The sequence below is a fragment of the Oryctolagus cuniculus genome, chromosome 16, assembly GCF_051225735.1.
Source record: "Oryctolagus cuniculus isolate XC-2025 breed Fujian yellow rabbit chromosome 16, ASM5122573v1, whole genome shotgun sequence".
Classification (NCBI taxonomy): Eukaryota; Metazoa; Chordata; class Mammalia; order Lagomorpha; family Leporidae; genus Oryctolagus; species Oryctolagus cuniculus.
In genome coordinates this window covers 66080324-66098874 of record NC_142882.1, presented here as the reverse complement: position 1 = coordinate 66098874, position 18551 = coordinate 66080324, and the positions used below count along the sequence as shown (strand labels likewise).

Genomic DNA, 18551 nt, shown 5'->3' with positions numbered 1-18551 from the left:
GAGTCGGCCTCTCTCTCTCTGTCTCTGTCTCTCTCTCTCTTTTCCTCTCTCTCCTCTGTCTCCTCTCTCTCCCTCTCCTTTCTCTCTCTCTCTCTGCCTCTGGGTAACTCTGCCTTCAAATAAATAAATCTTTAAAAAAAACTTGCATGTACATTGAATTACTTTTCTTTTTTCCCAATGGATCATCTTTCTTTTTATTTGACAGAGTTAGAGACAGAAGTCTTCCTTCCATTGGTTCGCCGCCCCCCCCCTCAAATGGCCACTATGGCCGAAGCTATGCCGACTCAAAGCCAGGAACCAGGTGCTTCCTCCTGGTCTCCCATGTGGGTGCAGGGCCCAAGCACCTGGGCCATCCTCCACTGCACTCCTGGGCCACAGCAGAGAGCTGGCCTGGAAGAGGAGCAACCGGGGCTAGAACCCAGCACCCATATGGGATGCTGGCACTGCAGGCGGAGGATTAACCAAGTGAGCTACAGTGCTGGCCCCTGAATTACTTTTCAATGATAATTTCTAAAAGTTAAATTGTATATCTTTAAAAACGTTTGATAGATATTGATGGATTATCTTCTGGAGACGTTGTATCAGTGTTACACTTCTGACAGCAGTGGATGAAGGTGCTATTTCCCTGAAACTGCAAGACTCGATCACCCTTTTCTTTGCTTAGCTTTTCCAGTGTGAGAAAAGGGACAGGATGTTTTGTTATTGTTTTAATCTACATTTGTTCCACTATTAAAGGTCTGCTTTCAGTTGTCTTACAGTTGTTTTAGAATTTGTCTCTCCAAAACTCACGGATGTTTAGATTCTGATGGTTGGTGGATTAAGGGTGAAGATTTGATCTAATTATGCCATTTAAGAGGTGTGTCTGCTGGGAGATCTTTAGGTCACTGGAGGCATGCCCTCAGAGGGTGGTTCTTGTGAGAGGGTTGATTGTCGTAGTTCAAGTTCTGCCTAGCTGCTCTCATTCCTTCCTGACTCACCATGTATTGTTTCTCCAGGTCCTCCATGACCCAGCTCCACAGATGCCAGACTATGGGACCACCTGATACAGAACTGTAACCTCTAAGCTGTATGATGAAATAAACCTTTTCTTTTCCAAAAAGCTCTTCTTGGGCATTTTAATTAAAGGAACGAAAGTCAGGCTAACACAAATTGCAATGAGCCTATTTGCCATATCTGTTTCTCCAAAATAATGATTGCTGGTTTATCTTTTTCATTAGTTTGAAAATTTCAAATTCATGATGTGATATTTCCCTTCACTGAGAGATGTTACTTTTTTTTTTTTTTAAGATTTATTTATTTGAAAGACAGTTACCCAGAGGGAGACACAGAAATCTTCCATCCACTTGTTCACTCCCTAAATGGTTACAACAGCCAGGATTGGGCTGAAGCCAGTAGCTTCATTTGGGTCTCACACAGGGGTTCAGGGGCCCAAGGACTTGGGCCATATTCTGCTGCTTTCCAAGGTGCCTGAGCAAGGAGCTGGATCAGAAGTGGAGCAGCTGGGAATGGAGCTGGTGCCTATTTGGGATGCTGGCACTGCAGGTGGCAGCCTAAGTTGGAGCCACAGCGCTGGCCCCTAGATGTTCTACTTTTGTCACCAAATAATTAGTAGTGTTTCAGGGTATGTTACAGTCTAAGAACTATAGGACAGTACTGGAAGTTTCATGACTTAGGGGAAAACACATGGAATGACCTGGATAAAATGGGGAGACAGCAGGAAAGGCCCTGGTTTAAGTTGGGAGAACCATCAGTCTGCTAAGCAAGTATGCTCCTGTGTGAAGAAGAAATGAGGGTTGAGTGGAAATGTCCTAGACTGCCATGCAGTTCAAGGAGGGTCACGTCTCCCAGCAGCAGGCCTGCCTTAGTATTCCTGCTGTTTTGTGTTGTTAGCTGGGAGCAACTCACGGGGAATATGGTTTTGTCAGGCAGCATGATGGATTTCAGAGCATGGCAGAAGGAGTTCTTGGTTAAGCATGCTTCCTATATTGAGTGAGAAACTTCTCAACTTTAGCACAGGTTTTCTTCACCAGTGAGAGTTCTATTCTAGTGGAGCAGGTGTGCTAGAATATTATTTTATTTTTTTTATTTGACAAGCAGAGTTAGAGAGGTCTGTCTTCCGTTGATTCACCCCCCAAATGGCCACCTTGGCTGGTGCTGTGCCGATCCGAAGCCAGGAGCCAGGTGCTTCCTCCTGGTATCCCATGCGGGTGCAGGGCCCAAGCACTTGGGCCATCCTCCACTGCCTTCCTGGGCCACAGCAGAGAGCTGGGCTAGAAGAGGAGCAACCAGGACAGAATCCAGCACCCTAATCGGGACTAGAACCTGGATTGCTGGTGCTGCAGGCAGAGGATTAGCCTAGTGAGCTGTGGCGTGTGCCAAGAATATTATTTGTAAGAGGGACTAAAATTCTTGAAGAATAATTCATATTCTTCATGGTCATGGGTTGGGCATTTGGCACACTGGTTAAGATACCTTTGGAACACCCACATCCCTTATGGGAGTGCCTGGGGTCAAGTCCCACCTCTATTTTTTTTTGTAGGTTTTTATTTAATGAATACAAATTTTCATATGTACAGCTTTTAGGGATATAATGTTTCTTCCCCCCATTCCTGCCCTCCCACCTAAACTCCCATCCTACCTCCCACTTCCTCTCTTGTTCCATTTTCCATTAAGATTAGTTTTTAATTGACTTTATATACAGAAGACCAACTCTTTACTAGGGACAAATTTCAACTATTTGTACTGACACAGACTCACAAAGTATAAAGTACAGTTTGAAGACCAGTTTTATCGTTAACTTTCATAGTTCAACTCTTTGAGGACAGAGGTCCAGCATGGGGAGCAGGTACACAGTGACTCCCGTTGTTGATTTAACAATTGACACTCTTATTTATGATGTCAGTGATCATCTGAGGCTCTTGAGATGAGTTGCCAAGGCTATGGAAGCCTTTTGAGTTCAGAAACTTTGTTGGATTTTAGCCAGGGCCATATGCAAAGTGGAAGTTCTCTCCTCCCTTCAGAGGAAAGTACATCCTTCTTTGATGGGCCCTTATTTGCAATGGGTCTCACTCACAGAGATCCTTCATGCAGAACCATTTTTGCCACTATGTCTTGGCTTTCCATGCCTGAAATGCTCTCATGGTGTTTTCAGTCAGGTCTTAGGGGCTGATTCTGAGGTCAGAGTGCTGTTTAGGGTGTTTGTCATTCTATGAGTCTGCTGTGTGGACTGCTTCCCATGTTGGAACTTTCTCTCCTTTGTAATTCTCTTGTTATTATCAGGCACTTGGTCTTATTTATGTTATCCCTTTGACTGATGGTCCTATGTATATGATCAGTTCCACACTTAATATGACCACTTTATCACATAAGATGGGAGTCCCATGGCAAGTTTTTAGCTTCAGCCTTAGGGGTAGGTCTGTGGGAATGTGCCCACTTCCATTTTTAGTACAGCTTCCTGTTAATGTGTACCCTGGGAGTCAGCACAGTAGATGGTGGCTTGAGTGTTTCTTTCCCTGCCAGCTACATTGGAGACCCAGATAGAATTCTGGGTTCCTGGCTTTAACCTGGCCCAGCCCTGGCTGTTGTAGGCCTTTGTAGAATGAACAAGTAGATGGGGGATCTCAGTATCTATGATTTTAAACAAATAAAACATTAAAAAATCCATCTTTCCCTATTAAACTAGCAAATGGAAAAAAAAGATCAGGCCAAGTGAGTTGGGGTGATGAGCGGTTCTGAACAGACAGCCTAGCTCTCAGCTATCTTCTGGCTCACTAGGAGCACAAATTTGCCCCAATGAGGGGAAAGGCGAATGGAAAGCCACAGCAACAACCCAACAAGCTGATCAATCTAAATTTTCTTAAAGAGCAGCATTATCTTAATGTTCTAATAATTTTGTGCAAAAAAACGAGAAAAGGGAATTCTTTCCACCTGTGTTTCAGAATTCTAAACAGCAGCCTGGAGGGAAGTGGCAATGTCCAGCAGAAGCTGCAGCTGTGCCTAGAGGGTGACAACCCTCGGAGGGGCAGGGGGCACTGTCAGACCGGCATAGGGGGCCTGTGAGAAGAGGAGGCAGGGGAAACTTAACACATAGGACTCCTTGAGAAACCACATGTGGTATTTTCTGGGAATTTAGAGTAATTATGGCTGCGATGAGGCATCAGAATATTTTAGGGTACTGCCCAAGAATTCTGTATCTGTTAAGTTGGGCAGTTATGCTGCACTAACAACCCCCAAACAGAGTGGTTAAAGCAATGTTGGAGCAGCTGCTGTGCCTCAGCCAGTTAAAATACAGCTTGGGACTCCAATACACCATATTGGGGTGTCAGTTTGAGTCTCTGCACATCTGCTTCAACCAGGCATTGTTTTTTTTAATTTAATTTTTATTTTTTATTTTTAATTTTGACAGGCAGAGTGGACAGTGAGAGAGAGAGACAGAGATAAAGGTCTTCCTTTTGCTGTTGGTTCACCTCCAATGGCCGCTGCGGCCAGCACACCGTGCTGATCCGATGGCAGGAGCCAGGTGCTTCTCCTGGTCTCCCATGTGGGTGCAGGGCCCAAGGACTTGGGCCATCCTCCACTGCCTTCCCGGGCCACAGCAGAGAGCTGGCCTGGAAGAGGAGCAGTTGAGACAGAATCTGGCACCCTGACTGGGACTAGAACCCAGTGTGCCGGCGCCGCAAGGCGGAGGATTAGCCTAGTGAGCTGCGGCACCGGCCTCAACCAGGCATTGTTGAGAGGTAGCAGGTGATGGCTCAAGTGCTTGCGTTCCTGCCACTCATGTAGAACACCTGGATGGGGCTGTGGGCTCCTGGCACAGCCCTGGCTATTGTGGGAATTTGGGAAGTAAACCAGTGGATGGAAGATCTTTGTATTTCTGTCACTCTGCCTTTCAAGTAGATAAAAATAAACATTAAAAAATCAAAGATTGATTTCTTACTCATATTACTTCCCAAATGGGCTGCCTGAAGGCTTTGTTCCATGTCACAGCCTTCTTCATTTCAGGGTCCAGTTGCACAGAGCAGTGATTTTCTGGAATACTTCTGGAGAGCTAGCAGGGGGAGGAGACACAGGACAGGGTAAGGCACCATTTGGCAGTAAACACTTTTGCCTGGAAGTGGTGTATATAACACATCATCAGCTCAAGCCAGTCAGGTGACTGCAGTTGAGGTACGTGGGGTGGGCAGTATACCTGTAGGCGAGGCAGAGAATATTGGTCAAGATTGGCAGTCCTAGGAGAGCCCCTCCTTCAGGGATTCCATCTCAGCCATGCTCAGGTTTCAGGGCTTTGGTAGAAGAAAGTTAAAGATGAGATAGCTCTACAATGAATGCTAGACATCTTCTTCCTCTTTCTAGGGATGTTTTCTTCCAGTTGTTTGCAAGACCATCTTATTCATGTCATGTAGATATCAGTTTTAAATTTTTCTCCTCAGAAGCCTCTTTCCTGAGTGCCTTCTCCTCTTCTTTTAAAAGGTTAGTTTGTTTATTTGAAAGGCAGAGTTAGAAACAGAGAAAGACAGAACTGTTAGCAACATCCTGGGACTGGGCTGGGCTCAAGCCATTTGCCTAGAACTCAATCCAGATCTCCTATGTGGGTGGCAGGGGCCCAAGCACTTGAGCCATTTTCTGTTGATTTCCTGTGCATTATCAGGGAGCTGGATTGGAAGTGGAGCAGCCAGGAGTCGAACTGGTGCCCATGTGTGATGTTGGCTTAACCCACTGTGCCACCATGCTGGCCCCTGACGGCCTCTGCTGCAGGGACCCTACTCTTCCTCACTATTTCCCTTTTTGCTTCACCATCTTCTGTTTTCTTTGTGGCACTTAAATCTATCAGAAAGCCTACTCCATCTGATAATTTTGGCTTCCAGCTTTTTGCTTTATTGTTTGTGTTCCCTCGTGAGACTATAAGCTTCATATTTATTACTCTGTTTTTATTTGTCAATCAGGTCACAGGATTTTATGATACACTAGAAAGGGAGTAAACTAGAATGATAAAAGGAGAAGGGAAGGGGAAAAAAGCCAACAATTGCATGGATGGGACAGGTGCCAAGAGCACCTGGGACCCGGAGTCTGGAGAAGGAGATTTATAGTGAGTTTTCTGAAGCCACAGGATATCTGAGAAAGGAAAGGCATCACTTTTACAGAAGTGTTACTGAGCATGTTAATATTCCTTGAGAAATTTCACATGAGGTTTAACATAATCCTTAATTACAGTATTTTGATTGCTATAATGTATATATCTGACATACATTATATCATACACATGATCATGACAGCTTGTATAAGATGCTGCCTGGAATCACAACCCAAGAGGTAGGCATAGTTAGAACATCATTCTGAATAACATAGAATGACTTTTGGGTCCCAATAACTGGGGTAGAGTTTGAGGATTCTTGAGAAACCCTTCATTCTGGACAGACAGTAAGGACTTGGCACAAAATGCGCACTGGAAAGATGTTAGCTCCTAGGGAGGCCCTTGGTCATGAGTCCAGATCGGGAGAGGAGGAGAACATGGAGGTGGCTGATGCTTTCTCCACTCCCTTGATGTTAGGTTAATGGGGGAAATTCTGGGGAGTTGGACGGAGAGGATGCTCTTATGTGAATAATTTAAGGTCTTATTCTTGTAGTTAATCTTTTGGGGAGAGTACAGGGAGACAATAGCATTCTAGAAGTAACTGTTGAAATAGCAACAAGTCCTGGTACTATTCTTTCATTCTTTACCTATCCTTGTAAAGTCAGAGGTTAATATGTTGACCCATGAGTCTTTATTTTTTTAAGATTTTATTTGAGATGAAGAGTTAGAGAAGAAGAGACAGAAAGGCCTTCCATTTGCTGTTTCATTCCCCAAATGGCTGCAATGGCTGGAGCTGGGCCAATCCAAAGCCAGGAGCCAGGAGCTGCTTCTTGATCTTCAACATGAGTGCAGGGGCCCAAGCACCTGGGCCATCATCTACTTTCCCAGGCCATAGCAGAGAGCTGGATCAGAACAAGAGCAGCAGCTGTGACATGAACCCACACCCATATGGATGCTTGTGCCACTGGCAGAGGCCCAGCCCACTGTGCCACTGTGTAGGCCCTGACCTACGGGTCTTAAGTCTATTCAGAACGTTTAGTAGTAAAATGTCCTGGACAGCTGCAAATAGGATATTTAAGGGGGACCTGACTGAATGAGGAGATCACAGCCTGAGGGTGAGCGAGCACCTCTTCAGCAGGTGACCAGGAGAAAGGGTTCCAAGTCTGAGTGTCTGTGATGAGAGCCTCTCAGTATTTGAAATGAGAACACGCTAATGGCCGAAACTTCTTGACGTGCCCATTCGTGTTCCAGGTTGGAACAGATCTCAAGAAGAGAGTTTTGTCTAACCCCAGGACCCCCTTCTACCTTTCCAAATTATCTTGACCAGGGAGAGCACACACACACACTCTGCATAGACACTTGTAGACCATTATTTATTTTTTTTAGGATTTTTTATTTATTTATTTGACAGGTAGAGTTACAGACAGTGAGAGGGAGAGACCGAGAGAAAGGTCTTCCTTCTGTTGGTTCACCCCCCAAAATGGCCACTACGGCTGGCGCGTTGTGCTGATCGAAGCCAGGAGCCAGGCTCTTCCTCCTGGTCTCCCACACGGGTGCAGGTGCCCAAGCACTTGTGCCATCCTCCACTGCCTTCCTGGGCCACAGCAGAGAGCTGGACTGGAAGAGGAGCAACTGGGACTAGAACCTGGGGCCCATATGGGATTCTGGCGCTGCAGGTGGAGTATTAGCCAAGTGAGCCATGGCACCGGCCCCTATTTATTTATTTTTTTGTAGACTACTTTTGAATAAGGAAATTCGAGTGGAGGGACAAACTCTGAGATAGTTTTTAAGATAGAACCAGGCAAGAAAATATCGTGAAAACAAAACATGTTGTATAGTTGAAGGAAAATTTTATTTTAAATTCTTTTTGAATAATAGCACATTCTCAAGACATCCCTAGAATTAAGTATTTTCCTCAATTATTTAGTAAGTGCCTAATTTGCTCTTGCTGGGGAAGAAAATTACATGGTTGTTCCTAAATTATTAAACAATATTTTGATGGCATTGACAGAGCAAGTAGCAAGGTATTGAGCAGTCAGCTTGCTATAGGAAAACTCTGTGCAGCTCTGCTTTATCTTGCTAGGTGAAATTGAAGAGAAAAAAGTCATTAACTCCTGTGAACTATATCTGCAAACTCTGATGGAAAGTCACACGTAACGCTCACTGTCCTTTATAAGACTGAAGTAGGAAGGCCCACAAACTAATTCATTTAAGAAATGCCTAAATGAAACTGAAATTTGATTATGTTCAAAGTTTCATTGTTCTGGCTTCTGCAGGGAAATTTAGTTTGGGGCAAGATCTTCATCAAGTTTTTCTTTGTATGGGATTTCATACACCAGCCAATCTTTTTTGCCTTTGTAAATTCATCTCTGTATCCCTTTCAACAGATAGACCGATGAATAAATGAATGATTTTTTTCTTAAAGTTGTCTTTCCTGCTGCCTCCTTTATGGAGGATGACTTTGGGGGAGAAAAGATAGATAGAAATTGGGATTAAAGATAAATCCTGAAAACGACTTTTTTTACTCGATGCATGACTCCAGTGATTTAATTTTTAGCAGCAGTATGAGTCACTAAGTTGTTGGCCTCTGAGTCAGGAACCTGCAGAGTTCAGTGAATGAGAGGACGTGATAGTTTGGGAGAATTTTGACCAAAAACTTGAAGAATAAATTCCATCCCTTGTGATATTAAGGGTCAACCAGAACATTATTTAGATATAGTATATCAAAATGGAAGAACATTTATTAGGAAAGGAATTATTCGTGCATGGAACACCTACCAAGTGCCTATAATGTGTTAGGTACTCATGTCATTGATTCTCAGGTCTACCCTGTGGGATGATTATTATAGCTCCAACTGAAGAGGAAGTTGGGACCTATGACATCCAACAAGTCATTCAAACTTTCACAGGAAAGGACAGGAATGGCAGATGGGAGGTACTGGAATTTGAACCTAATTGTCTTTATTTTTTAAAAGGATTTATTTATTTGAAAGGAAGAATTCTGGATGGGGGAGGGAGGGTAGGATGGAGAGAGTGATGGATAGGGAGAGAGATCTTCTATCTGCTGGTTCACTCCCCAGGTGGCTGCAATGGCTGAGGCTGGGCAAGGCTGCAGGCAGGAGCCAGGAATTCTAACCAGGACTCCCACTTGGGTTGCAAGGGTCCAAGCATTTGGACCATATTCTACTGCCTTATCAGATGCATTAACAGGGAGCTGGACTGATAGTGAGCAGCTGGGATTTGCATTGGCACTCATATGGGATGCTGATGTAACCCACTGCATCACAACACCAGCCCTAAAACCAAATTATCTTTAACTTGAGAACACACTATGTTAGAACTGCGTAGTGAGAGGAAGTGGTCATTTCTTTCAAGGAGCTCACACTATATTTGGAAAGGCATGGGGTAAGTACATGGAAAAGTGACCAAGGTGCAAGGGAGAGGTTAAGATACATTTAACAGCTGGTGCCGCAGCTCAGTAGGCTAATCCTCCACCTTGCGGTGCCGGCACACTGGGTTCTAGTCCCAGTCGGGGCACTGGATTCTGTCCCGGTTGCCCCTGTTCCAGGCCAGCTCTCTGCTGTGGCCAGGGAGTGCAGTGGAGGATGGCCCAGGTGCTTGGGCCCTGCACCCCACGGAGACCAGGATAAGTACCTGGCTCCTGCCTTCGGATAGGTGCGGTGCGCTGGCCGTGGCAGCCATTGGAGGGTGAACCAATGGCAAAGGAAGACCTTTCTCTCTGTCTCTCTCTCTCACTGTCCACTCTGCCTGTCAAAAAAAAAATACATTTAACATCTACTATGAACCAGTGCTAAGTAAGGTCCATCCTTTGAGTCAGACCTCTCTTTTTCAGATGGCTAATAGACCAGGAAGTCAGGCTCAGCAAGTTTTAAGTATTTTCCCAAGGGTTTCCCAATCTTGTCATACAATTCTTTTATTTGTTTTCATTTAATTTGAAAGAGAGGCAGTGATAGATCTTCCACCCACTTGTTCACTGCAACAACCAGGGCTGGGGCAAGCTGAAGCCAGGAGCTTGGAACTCAATCTGGATCTCCCCTATGGGTGGCATGAAGCCAAGTACTTGAGTCGTCATCTGCTGTCTCGCATGGTCTGCATTAGCAAGAAGCTATATTGGGAGCATAGGAGCCTGGACACAAACCAGGAACTCTGATATGGGAGCCAGAGTATCAAGTGGCATCTTAACTACTGTGCCAAATGCCCATCTCTCCCAATCAGATCTTGATCCTGGTTCAGTCTGATTCCAAATATTATTCCTCCCTAACCATTTCGTGCTTCAACTTACAGCAAAGATTTCCAAAAAACATTTTCAATGGATATACTGTTAGTGAGCCAGGTGAATACGATTGAGATGGGAGGAAGGGAAAGGCCACTTAAGAGCTGAATTAGTTATCAAAGTTCAGCTCTGTGATCCAAAATAGAGGTGGACAGGTGGATAGGGAGGGGTAGGATTTTCAGCTCTGATGCCAGTGGTAATGACTGTGCTTTCCACTGCTGGGAAAGCATGAGCCTTGGCTCTGTGTGTGTAGGGGGGTGATCGGGGCACCTAGAGCAAACTCTGTGGTAGTACCCCTCACAACTTGCTGATGGTTTCCACGGTCCCAACCTTCTGGGTGTGGCCAAAATCCAGAGGACAATGAAAAGCTGAGCGTGTTGATGTGTTCTCATGGAGGTCTAGGTTAACTGTCATGCTGCCTGTATTTTGCCTGTAGAGTTACATCTCTGTACTTCTTCACAAAGCAGTGCCAGAAATGGAACACTCCAGACCAGAAAATGACTTGTATGGTGGCTATGGTTGCCTTACTTAGTTTTGCTGCCTCCATTTGGATTCAGTTGGCTGGGTGGAAGTTGGCCAATCATTTAGAAGATTGAATGGAAATGATTCAAATAAGCTGGTAACTCTGAGAGGACACATACAGACATTGCTTCAGAGTTAGCATGCGCTTTCTCCATAAACCACCTTTTAATCTTGCTAGCACTACAACTTCTACTTCTTGATTACTCCTCCCAAATTATATAATGAGAATTCTGTTCTTCTAGAATATGGAAAGAGACTTGTGGATTCATTGCAGATATCATCTTGACTATCTCTTTCACTGTCAACACAGCCAACCTGGTTGGCCTAGGTTATCAGAGTGTGAACAAAGAGTACGCTCAGGCACTGTTAATTAAGCTCCATGAGCAAATATTATTAGTTAAAAATTCTGGCATCAAATTGCATTGGAGATGAAAAGGGTGGAGGGGACCTAGTCATTGTTTGGAGTAGTCATTTGCCATTCAAGGTGGGTCACATTTGGACACATGACAGGGTTTTACTAGCTCTTCTTCCATATCGTACATTTTCAACACACATATGTGTTTAAGAATACCTCTTTTTTGATGTATGCAAAAGAGAATACCAAGAGTTTTGAGAACATTATCTTTGCAATTATCTATGGCTGGGAAAATCTCATGCTTTGTAGAATACTCTAGAATTCTGGGGCTAGTGGAAGACTTGGCCAAAGGATATAGGTTTCTGTATTCCCTATCAAGTGTTCCACTTCATGAGTCTACTGGCTAGGTATGTTGTTGGTGTATGGTAGTATAATGTTCTAAAGTAGGAACAGAGAGAGATGTTTGGTAACAGAACTTTAAGATTTTTCTATGAATGCAGAATTTTTTTTGTGTGTGTAATCAGTGTAATAAATCTTAATGCCAGGTTCTCAGTCTTCATTTACTCAGGAAAAGTTCATAGAGATTGTGGTTTTAATTCCAGTTGAAAGTGTCCTGTCATGTTTAGGGGTAACTGGATGCTGATAGTAGTCTTTCCATTTGTTCAGAAATCTTTTTATGATAAACCTGGCATTTTCTATAACCAGACACAAGAATATACATGATTACTATGTTTTACTAGAATGTATTAGTATTTAGTATGACTGATATTTTTTTCATTACAAGCATTTTCATTTACAAGCAAGAATGAAGGAAATTTCTCATATAACTCTTTAGTCTTTCAGTTTGTTTAGTGGAATAATCCATATTTTTAAAAGACTGAATACTCAAAATAATTTTCTAATAGTAATTTAAAGTAGTGATACAGCAGTTGAGTAGAGTTGCCTCTGAGTCACTAATTCAAGTGCCTAAGATTCTTAGGCTGCTCTAGTAAACTGATTGTTGGAGTTAGATGCCTGTGCTGGGCCCTGGGCTGCAGTGCCATTCATTGGGTGCCAGCATTTGTGTTCTTCTCCAAGGTCCTTTCTTCTTCCCTGAATGTGGAATATTGTTGACACATGCTACAGTCTGGAGGGTGAGCAGTTAAGCTGGGATAACAAGGAGTTCTCTGCATCAGGAGTATCCATGCCCACACAGCAATTTTGAAGCTTTTCTTTTTTTAAATGCAGGTTTCAAAATGATCTTCTGCCATCTCACTTTACGCCTGAGTAAAAGGATTCTAATGAAGTCGCCATGGGTGGTGAGACTCAGCCCTGCAGTCCTCTCCTGCTGGGACTGTTCCTACCACCTGGTTGTTAGCTCTGTGACTGCTGCCTTTGCTGGATCTGCAGAAGAATGAGGTGAGCTTCAGCTTGGTGAGTTCTTCCCTGGCAAAGTGAATACAAACATCTAATGTTGCGACCCCCATCTGGTTCCACACATTCAGCATGTTTGACACTGTTAGGAGCCCTAATGTGGGCCCAGATTTCAATAGGAAGTAGATCAAAGTGTCCTGCCCAGGGAGATGAGACACGTGCCTTGGTGGGAGAGGAAGTGGCAGGGACAAGAAGCTTTGATGGAGACATCACAGAAGCAGCCTTTGAGGCCTGTCTGTGGGTGTGTGGATCAGCAGTATGCTCATGGGTTTGTCCTCCCTTGATTTCCCTCTTCTTTTCGAAACAGCTAAGCAGGAATTTTGCTCTTGCCAAAAAGAATAGAAAGATTTATGTTTGAAAACTACTCCTTTTCCTTGTGTTGGTTTTTTGCAATGATGAGATGATTGAGGAGGTAGAGGTGTGTGCTGGAGAAAGATGATGATGGACGTGTGGAATGCAGAGGCGTAAGAAGGCTGATCCTTGGCACCGAAACTCAAAGGTTAAGGAGTTTTTCTGCACCTGAGTGAAATAGTAGGCCCCTGCATTTAAGGGACCGTGTGGTTATGAAGCTATTGGTGGTGACCAGCATGGCTGGACAAACAGAGGGGTGGTCTGGCTATTTTGCTCTAAGCTCCTGGGGCCTTTACAGCACTGTGGGCTGGAGAAGCAGACCTCCTGATGACTGATATCATCTGATTCACATTTAATTTGGCTTGAAGGAGGTAAAGAGAGAGTGACTTTTACATGTAATAAAGTCAATGAGTTGGAATCCACTCCCGCTGTTGACCTAACTGCCAAGTCGGGGAAGGTCTTGAAGACCCATAGTGTTGGCACAGTTGGGACACTGGGATGTGCCTCTTGCAAAAGTTTCAGTTGAAATCTGACAGACAAGAGTGCAAGGAGTGTTACTTTACATATGACAAAGAAATTACGTTGCCATTAATATTGCAGGTCACTGCTTTGAGGGGGAAATCTTTGTTTTATTTTAAGATTTTTAGTAGGGTTTATTCTGAGGTTTAGAAAACTCAAGAGAGTCAGGTCTTCCAGACAAATGCATTTGCCTTGACGAAACACATTTGCAGTAGCTCTCCCACAATGGCCTAGAGACTACTCCCAATTCACATTGGACTTAAAAATATTTTTTTTTACCCTGTTTCGAAAATAGGCCAGGTTTGGGGCACTAATTCACATGGCTACCACACCCACTCTTTCTGCCCAGAGAGTGAGGAGAATGAATGGGTCAATCAGCTGACATATTTCCATCCAATTTCAAGGATAGAATGTGTTCATTTTCTGACTAATGGCATGTCATTTTGCACAAGCCTTTGGTCGCGAATTAATCCTGGAATCAAAACAGATTTTCCGGGGAGCAATCTTCCATCAAGTATTGATTTTTTTACACTCATGGAGTCTGTACTCCCTAATTTAACCTGACAATGATTCTGCACAATGGCCTGGGAGCACCTTGGCAGCTCACTGAAGGAACTTTTACTGTCTTTTCTTTCTGCAAAGTAGAAGGGGGGAAAACACACCAGCTAGCACAGTCAGTCACTGGGGGGCATTTATGACTTGATACTTTACTTCTGGTGATTTGGAATGGACAGAAAGCTGCCTTCTAACTTTTAAAGCAGAGCTGGGAGGAAGAGCTATGCCTTGAAGAGACTGTTCAAAAGAATATATTTTTAAAACTGCCAATATTAAACAAATCTGTTATATATAGTTCAGTCATGGCCAATGTTTTCAAATGATGCCATCTTGCTATGTCCACCAAGCATGAGAAAATGGGGATGTGTTTTCTAAAGAGTGAATTTCAATAAACTTTGTTGGTTTTTATTTGTATATTTTTCTATTTTCTCAAAGGCACTTTTTGGATTCCCATATTCCTTGGTCCCCATCTGATTCTTGTGAACTCAGCAAACATTCTTGAGCTGTACTAGGCTTTAAAGGGAGTCTTAAAGCTGAATATAACATAGCTCCCTTCTACCAGGAGGCCAGGGTTGGGCAAGTATGGCTAAAACAAGCACATTTCATCCATAGCAGAGGATATAAACTACAGAAAGGCATGGACATAGGTCATTAGCTGCTGAGAAGTTGCTGCAAAGATAAGACCCCATCAGTCTGGGGGAAGTTAGGAGAAAACTCTGGAACTTGAGGAAATGTTTGAGTTGGAACTTACGGGGTGACGGGTCAGTCATAAATGTTGATGAATGTGTGCTTCTGTACATTTCCCAGCTTCCTGTGCAAATGGGTTAGGACGGTGTGGCCATTTCTGGCCAATGGGCTGGGTGGAAGCAACAGAAGTCCCTTGTGGGTGATGACAGTTTTCCGTATCTCTTTTACTCTCTTTCCCTGCTGCAGTTACTGGATAGAGGACAACCTTGCTCTCTAAAGACTAAACTGAACTTTATGTGAGCAAAACATAAACTTTTATGTACAGCACCTCCAAGAAATCTGGGTTCATTTGATGTCACAGCATAGATGATACAGATGGGTGGGATTACTTAGCTAGGAATGGCACTGAAACCCAGAGTGATGATGTTACAAGTTTCATACACAGCAAGAGTTTCAGTGGATCCCAAAGCAATGAGCTCATAAAAAGCAAGTGCTTAAATAGCTCACAGAAACCAATGGTAGGTTTTAAGTGAGGCTGAGTTATCTTACATTTACTGAGATATTGTTTGGGAAGAAGGCAAGGCCATGCATTACAGATGAAAACTGGAATCAATAAACTGGCTGAGTAATGCATTAAGCAACTTTAGTGAGTTCCTGAATCACAGGGACCCTAATAGATTAATGTGGTCTGGAAATCATAGCTGAGTTCAGCGCCTTCAACCTAAATAAGAATAATATTATCGTTACTGCACTAATTTAACAGGCGTCTGGAGAGATGAGTATAATTCTGGCCCTTGAAGAATTCATAGGTCTGGATGGGAAGCAAGATTCTAAGCAGTAACTGAAGGGAAAAAAGAGGAAAGAAGGCAAGTGCACCGTGAGCAGCGTGGGAGTAGCAGGTGAGGGGAGGCTGAGAGCTGGGTCCTGGCGGAAGTGAGAGTTCACAGATTGAGCAGGAGGTGGACAGACAGTCCAGCGAGTAAGGATGGAAAGGCCTGAGTTGCTGATGGATAGAACTCAAGGAGAGTTTGTGGATGTCCTCATCAAAGTGGAAGGAGCGGGAAAGTTTATCACAATGTTTTTCCAGTATTAGTTGTTTGTTGTTGACCTTAAGATCATATGAAATGTGACATGGGTTTAGGATCCTGCTACATTCTTTTTTTTTTTTTTTGACAGAGTGGATAGTGAGAGAGAGAGAGAAAGGTCTTCCTTTTTGCCGTTGGTTCACCCTCCAATGGCTGTCGCGGCCGGCACACTGCGGCCGGCGCATCACGCTGATCTGAAGCCAGGAGCCAGGTGCTTCTCCTGGTCTCCCATGGGGTGCAGGGCCCAAGCACTTGGGCCATCCTTCACTGCACTCCCGGGCCATAGCAGAGAGCTGGCCTGGAAGAGGGGCAACCGGGACAGAATCTGGCGCCCTGACTGGGACTAGAACCTGGGGTCCCGGCGCCGCAGGCGGAGGATTAGCCTATTGAGCCATGGCACCAGCCTGATCCTGCTGCATTCTGAACAGTGACCTTGCCTATAATATTTGAGTCTCCTTCACCTTCCCCTGTGACCAGATGGTTATTCATCAGAGTGTTATTGCTTGTGACAGTCACAGAATTATTCTATTTGGGGCTGGTGCTGTGGCATAGTAGGTTAAGCCTCCACCCACAGCACTGGCATCTCATATGGGTGCCGGTTCGAGTCCCAGGAGCTCTACTTCTCATCTAGCTCTCTGCTTATGGCCTGGGAAAGCAATGGGAAATGGCCCAAGTGCTTGGGCTTCTGCACCCATGTGGGAGACCCAGAAGAAGCTCCTGGCTTTAGATTGGTCCAGCTCTGGCCGTTGCAGCCATTTGGGAGTGAACCAGTAGGTGGAAGACCTCTCTGTCTCTTCCTCTGTCTGTAACTCTGCCTCTCAAATAAATAAATCTTTTTTGAAAAAACTATTCTATTTGGACAACTACCTACCTTAACCAAACCAAAAAGATTTTTTTTTGACAGGCAGAGTGGACAGTGAGAGAGACAGAGAAAGGTCTTCCTTTTGCCATTGGTTCACACTCCAATGGCCACCACAGCTGGTGCGCTGTGGCCAGTGCATCGCGCTGATCCGAAGCCAGGAGCCAGGTGATTTTCCTGGTCTCCCATGCGGGTGCAGGGCCCAAGTACTTGGGCCACCCTCCACTGCACTCCCGGGCCATAGCAGAGAGCTGGCCTGGAAGAGGGGCAACCGGGACAGAATCTGGCACCCCGACCGGGACTAGAACCTGGTGTGCCAGTGCTGCAAGGCAGAGGATTAGCCTATTGAGCCATGGTGCCGGCTGAAAAGATAGTTTTACCAATATATTCTGTTGCTGCCTGCCACTGTTACCCTCATGGGCATTGGTATTGTCATATTTCAAAAGAAAATCACAATAAATGAGATAATACATGAAATATAATTAGTATAGTGTTGACCTTTGATAGATTCTTAATCACTGATACCATGCTGGCCAATCTATTTTTAAAAATTTTTACTTATTTGTAAAGGCAGAATTACAGAAAGAGGAAAGATGGGGGAGGGAGGGAAAGAGAAAGATATCTTCCATCTACTGGTTTACTCCCCTAGTTGCTCAACAGCCAAGCTTTGTTGAGGTGAAGCCAGAATCCAGGAATTCCACCTGGATATCCCATGTGGGTGGCAGTGGCCGAAGTACTTGGATCATGTTCAGGTGCTTTCCCAGGGGGACATTTACAGGGAGCTGGATTAGTAGTGGAGCAGCCAGGACTGGCATCGGTGCTAATATAGGATGCTGGCATCACAGGTGACAGCTTAATCCTCTGTGCAATGATGCCTGTTACACCAATCTGTTGTTTGCACCTTTAAATTGGAATAAATTTGTGACCACAGAGAAAACTTTCAGCTAATGATAAAAAAAATGGAAATTGATTTTATCTTAAACTATTTCAGGTAATGTTTATTTGCCCTATTGAAAATTCGAAATTTCAAACTTTTGAGGACAATGACATTGTTAATACTTAGTTATTGACAATTCACTTTCTATGCTTTTTTTCTTCTAATCTTAAAGAAGCTGTTTCCATGCGTTCCACAAATGAACAATAAATATACCAATTCATGTTTAATAATTTTTTGGAAATGACAAATTTCATAAATGGGCAAAATATATCAATTACTGCTTTGGAAATTCTTGAAAATTTCCATCTTTATGGCTTAGTGCTTTATGGGTGGGAAGCTGTGTAGTTCTTTCACCCCTTTGGGAAAGTTACAATTATTATGCCTGATTCTTTTGTCTTTTTTATTTCAGTTTATTAGAAAAATGTCCAATTAAGAAAAGTAGATCAAATGTCGTTTGAGCAAGTAAACAGTAGAGAATGAGATTTGAGGAGGTTAAATCATAAGTTGTAACAAATGGTCATGTAAAATCCCTGGTGTTTGAAACACTGATTGAAATAGCACAATTCCATAGCTTTACACAGATGTTGTTTTAGGAGGAACTCTTATTTTTTTCTTTGTTACAAATTAAAGAAAACTTCTGTTCAGTTGAAAGAGTGCTACATTTTTTCTTCCTTTTTTCGTTCTATCAAAGTGTGTCTGTGTATTAGCGAAGCTCTTTAACAACCTTCACAGTGTACTGCTACAAAGTGCTCTATTACATGCAAGTGCTGTGGAAGTAAATAGAACTTTTTACAGCTGTAAATGTCCAACTTTCTTGCTTTTAAAAACATATCAGTGATTTTACTGCGCAGAAAGATATTTAGATTTGAGTGAAGCCACTTTGATTCTCAAAAGATAGTAACAT

At 43.7% G+C, this 18551-nt stretch overlaps 1 long non-coding RNA gene across 16 annotated transcripts in view; it reads left to right on the top strand.

Moving 5' to 3' along the window:
- Positions 1-18551, top strand: part of LOC103349454 (uncharacterized) — a 165708-nt gene that overhangs the window by 28039 nt on the left and 119118 nt on the right. For 14 of the 16 annotated variants that reach the window (XR_016222662.1, XR_016222660.1, XR_016222661.1 and 11 more), the window contains exon 2: positions 12469-12639. This is a non-coding gene — a long non-coding RNA (uncharacterized LOC103349454). Of the gene's footprint in view, positions 1-12468; positions 12655-18551 lie in introns of all 16 variants that reach the window. The other 2 variants (XR_016222659.1, XR_016222655.1) reach the window with 1 other exon arrangement.